We start from the raw sequence: 6,012 nt of genomic DNA, 5'->3' as shown, positions 1-6,012 counted from the left end.
ATTTATTCATGGTATCCATCACGATATAAGTTGGACAGGTCGGGTCCAATATTTGAACAAGTTTGTACAAACATTTTTAATATTTGATTGAGTTTAAATTAAATTTTGGGAAATCATGTAACCGCACACCAACTACAAAAAATATGAGATTTTGGAATTTTACTTTTTCCTTTTTAATTTTAGTGTAAAATGAGAAAAAATATTGTCTATTCATGCACTCCATTAGTGCTTTCAAATTTGTTCCACAATTACCCTCAAAAATAAAGAACAAAGTACACACCAATTTAATATCACCTATTGACAAGTACATGTATCATTTATTTGTATTATTTCTCTCACATCTCTCACATCAATATATCTCCCTTACCACTTGTCACGCTCCCATTTTTTTTTCCTCTCCTACTATCATAATCCATTATCACCTATTATAGTTTTTATTAATATTTTTCTCTTTTTCCTTTATATTCTTTTTAATATGTTCGTGTATTTTCACATAAAACTTCTTTAATTTTAATTTATTTTTACTCTCTAATTTCTCTATATTTATTGATTTTAATTATTTTTTTGACATATTAAACTTAAAATAATAATATATAATAAATAATTAATATAACAAAATATATAATGGACAAAAATGAAAATATTAGAGGTTATTCACCACCCTAAAACGGACATTGGAACCTAAGGTACATCCTAAATACAATTTGGTACATATTTCATAAAATTTGACACATCCTTAAAACAATATTGTACATCTAATCCATGAGCTACCAGGACCTCTATATTATTACCCGTGATTCGTTTATTTCTTTCGGGATCTTTAGGATTGTAATTAGAGGTTGTTCCCTACTTTGAAACAAACTTTGGAACCCTAGGTACATCTTTAAGGAAATTTGGTACATCATTAAGAAATTTTGGTACATCCAATCCTTGGACTATTGAGACCCCTATCTATCTTCCCATGGTCCATATTATCCTTTGAGGACCCTTAGGAAGTGATTGAAGGTCATTCACCACATCGGAATGAACTTTGGCACTCTTGGTACATCCTTAAAAATATTTGGTACATACAATCCTTGAGCTATTGAAACCTTTATCTTATTACCCATGATCCATTTATTCCTTTAGGGATCTTTGGGAAGTGATTGGAGATCGTTCCCTATTCCAAAATGGACTTTGGAACCCTAGGTACATTATTGAGAAAATTTGATACATCCAATCATTGAGCTAACGAGACACTTATCTCCATTTTCATAGTCCATTTCTTCATTTGGAGACCGTCGGGAAGCTATTAAAGGTTGTTCCCCACCTCATAACGGACTTTGGCAACATTGGTACATCATTTACAAAATTTGGCACATCTTTTATAAAATTTGGTACATCTTTCATAATGTACCAAATTTTGTGAATGATATACCAAGGGTTCCAAAGTGCGTTCCGAGGTAGAGATCGACCCCCAATCACTTCCTCATGGGTTCCAAAATGAAATCATGTACCATTCATGTTCAGATGGGGGACCCAGAAACAATAGAATCAGATGTACCAAATTTAATGAAGGATGTACCAAGAGTTCCAAACTGCTTTCCGAGGTGGGGATCGACCCTCAATCGCTTCCTTATGGGTTGCTAAATGAAATCATGGATCATCCATGTTCAAATGGGAGTCTCAGAAGCAATAAAATTGGATGTACCAAATTTAACAAAGGACGTACCAAGGGTTCCAAATTGTGTTCCGAGGTAGGGATCAGCCCCCAATCACTTCCTTATGGGTTCCAAAATGAAATCATGGACCATCTATGTTCAGATAAGGGTCCAGGAAATAATAGGATAAGATGTACCAAATTTAATTAAGGATGTACCAAATTTTGTAAAGGATGTACCAAGCGTTCCATAGTGCGTTCCAAAGTGGGGATAGGCCCCCAATCACTTTCTCATGGGTTCCAAACTGAAATCATGGACCATCCATGTTCAGATGGGGGTCCCGGAAACAATAGGATAAGATGTACCAAATTTAATGAAAGATGTACCAAATTTTGTGAAGGATGTACCAAGGTTTCCAAAGTGCGTTTCGAGGTGGGGATCGGCCCCCAATCACTTCCTTATGGGTTCCAAAATGAAATCATGTACCATCCATGTTCAGATGGGGGACTCAGAAACAATAGGATCGGATGTACCAAATTTAATGAAGGATTTACCAAATTTAGTAAATGATGTACCAAACATTCCAAATTGTATTCCGAGGTGGGGATCGACCTCCAATCACTTCCTTATAAGTTCCAAAATGAAATCATGGACCATCCATGTTTAGATGGGAGTCTCGGAAACAATAGGATCAGATGTACCAAATTTAATGAATGATGTACCAAATTTTATGAAGGATGTATCAAGGGTTCCAAAGTGCATTTCGAGGTGGGGATCGGCCCCCAATCACTTCCTTATGGGTTCCAAAATGAAATCATGTACCATTCACGTTCAGATGGGGGACTCGGAAACAATAGGATCGCATGTACCAAATTTTGTGAAGGATGTACCAAGCGTTCCAAAGTGCATTCTGAGGTGGGGATCGACCCCCAATCACTTCCTTATGGGTTCCAAAATGAAATTATAGACCATCCATGTTCAGATGGGGGTCCCGGAAACAAAAGGATCAGATGTACCAAAATTTGTGAAGGATGTACCAAGCGTTCCAAAGTGCGTTATGAGGTGGAGATTGACTGCCAATCACTTCCTTATGGGTTCCAAAATGAAATCATGGACCATCCATGTTTAGATAAAGGTCCCAGAAGCAATAGGATCAAATGTACCAAATTTAATGAAAGATGTACCAAATCCTTGATGTGGGGATTGGCTTCGTGCTATGTGAAGGGTTGGTAAAAGGGAGGTTGACCCATTAACACCATGGGAAGGCATTCGAACATTTACACTATACCCTTAAAATCAATGGAATTTATTCTATACAATAATATTAGTTTGGTATGTTATGTGTAGAAAGCAATCTAGGGGCGCACCTTCCGTTAGAAAGGCATGCCTATATGTGAATGACATTATATTACTATGCTACATGCAGAAGGCAAAGTAGGGGTGCACCATTCGTTGCATAGGCATGCCCATAGGTATGATAACATTATTTTGGTATACTATATGCAGTATGCAAACTAGGGGCACACCCTTGATTTTAGAGGCAAACCTATTGCTGAAACCATGATATTGGTAGGCTATGTGCACTAGTCAACCTAAGAGCACAACCTTCATGGAAGACGCATGAATGTGGGTGAAAAACTTATTTTGTTAAGCTGTGTGCAGTAGGAAAAAGATAGGCATGACTCTCTGTCAGAGGCATGCCTTTAGGATGACTAGCTTTGAGGTGTGGGTTGGGCAGTAAGGCAAATGGAGGCATGTTGATAACTTGAAAGGTTGGCCCTTGACGTTCATATGAAATAAGCGATAGAAATGATTCCTTGTTGATTTAAAATCATAGATTTTTTTGAAAGTTTTTTTTTTAAAAAAAATTTATCATTTTTAAAAATTTTTAATTGTTCATTTTTAATTTATTTTTTATTTTAAATCTATATTATCATTTTATTTTATATTATCTTTTTATTTTTAACTAATTTTTTTATTTAGCTCATTATAGGAAACTAACTAGTATATTTTATTTCATTCACATAAATTTCAATTTGCATTATAAAATGGTACTAGTTGAATCTCTATACCAAAAATTTGGTATATCTAATCTTTGATCTACCAAGACTCCTATTTTATTACCCATGGTCCGTTTATTCCTTTAAGGATATTTGAAAAGTGATTGGAAGTCATTCCCTACTCCGAAATGGACTTTGGAACTCTAGGTGCATCATTGAGAAAATTTGATACATCCAATCCTTGAGCTAACGGGACTCCTATATTCCTTTCCATGGTCCATTTCTTCCTTAGGAGACCTTCGAGAAGTGATTGGAGGTCATTTCCTATCTCGGAATAGACTTTGGCACCCTTGGTACATCCTTTACAAAATTTGGTATATCTTTTATAAAGTTTGGTACATCCTTAAAAAAATTTGGTACATCCAATCCTTGAGCTACCGAGACCTCTATCTTATTACCCATGGTCCGTTTATTCCTTTAAGGATCTTTGGAAAGTGATTGGAGGTCATTTCCTACTTCAAAATAGACTTTGAAACCTTAGATACATCATTAAGAAAATTTGATACATCCAATCCTTGAGCTAACAGGACACTTATCTTCCTTCCCATTGTCCATTTACTTTTTGGGACAGCCTTAGGAAGTGATTGGAGGTCGTTCCCCACTTTGGAACGAACTTTGGCCCCTTTGGTACATCATTTACAAAATTTGGTATATTCTTAAAAAAAATTTTGGTATATCCAATATTTGAGCTACTGGGACCCCTATCTTATTACCCATGGTTTGTTTATTCCTTTAGGGATATTTGGGAAGTGATTGGAGGTCATTCCCTATTTCGAAATGAGGTTTGGAACCCTAGGTACATTCTTAAGAAAATTTGGTATATCTAATCACTTCCCAAATATCCCTACAAGAATAAACATACCATGGGTAATAAAATAGGGGTCTCGATAGCTCAAGGATTGAATGTATCAAATTTTTTTTAAGGATGTACCAAATTTTGTGAAAGATGTACCTAATTTTGTAAATGATGTACCAAAGGGGCCAAAGTCCATTTTGAAGTGGGGAACGACCTCTAATCACTTCTTAAGGCTCTTCAAATGAAGAAATGGACCATGGGAAAGGAGATAGGTGTCCCGTTAGCTTAAGGATTGGATGTATCAAATTTTCTCAAAGATGTATCTAGGGTTCCAAAGTCTGTTTCAAAGTAGAGAACAACCTCCAATCACTTCTCAAAGATTCCTAAAAGAATAAACGGACCATAGGTAAAAAAAAATAGAGGTTTTGATAGCTCAAGGATTGGATGTACCAAATTTTGTAAAGGATGTACCAAATTTTATAAAGAATGTACCAAATTTCGTTTCGAAGTGGGGAACGACCTCCAATCACTTCTTAAAGTTGTCCAAAGGAATAAATGGACCATGGGAAGGAAGATAGGTGTTTTGTTAGCTCAAGGATTTGAGGTATCAAATTTTCTTAAGGTACCTAGGGTTCCAAAGTCTATTTCAAAGTAGGGAACAACCTCCAATCACTTTCCGAAGATCCTTAAAAGAATGAACGGACCATGGTTAATAATATAGGGGTCCCGGTAGCTCAAGGATTGGATATACTAATTTTTTTTTAAGGATGTACCAAATTTTGTGAAAGATGTACCAAATTTTGTAAATGACTTACCAAGGTTGCCAAAGTCCATTCTGAGGTGGGGAACAACCTCTAATCACTTCCCAAGGATCTACAAAGGAAGAAATGGACCATGGAAATAGAGATAGGTGTCCCGTTAGCTCAAGGGTCAGATGTATCAAATTTTCTCAAAAATGTACCTAGGGTTCCAAAGTTCATTTCGGAGTAGGGAACAACCTCCAATCACTTCCCAAAGATCCCTAAATGAATAAATGGACCATGGGTAATAAGATAGAGGTTTCAAAAGTTCAAGGATTGTATGTACCAAATATTTTTAAGGATGTACCAAATTTGTTGAATGATGTACCAAATTTTATGAAGGATGTACCAAATTTGGTAAATGATGTATCAAATTTTGTAAAGAATGTGACAAGAGTGTCAAAGTTCATTTCGAGGTGGAGAATGACCTTCAATCACTACCTGAGGGTCCTCAAATGATAATATGGACCATGAGAAGATAGATAGGGGTCTCGATAGCCCGAGGATTGGATGTACCAAAATTTCTTAACAATGTACCAAATTTCCTTAAGGATGTACATATGGTTCCAAAGTTCGTTTCAAAGTAGGGAACGACCTCAAATTACTTCCTAAAATCCCTAAAGAAATAAACAAACCATGGGTAATAGTATAGAGGTCATGGTAGCTCATGGATTGGATGTACCAAATTGTTTTAAGGATGTGCCAAATTTTATGAA

The sequence above is a fragment of the Vitis riparia genome, chromosome 16, assembly GCF_004353265.1.
Source record: "Vitis riparia cultivar Riparia Gloire de Montpellier isolate 1030 chromosome 16, EGFV_Vit.rip_1.0, whole genome shotgun sequence".
In the NCBI taxonomy this organism is placed as follows: Eukaryota; Viridiplantae; Streptophyta; class Magnoliopsida; order Vitales; family Vitaceae; genus Vitis; species Vitis riparia.
This window is presented reverse-complemented; position numbering follows the sequence as displayed.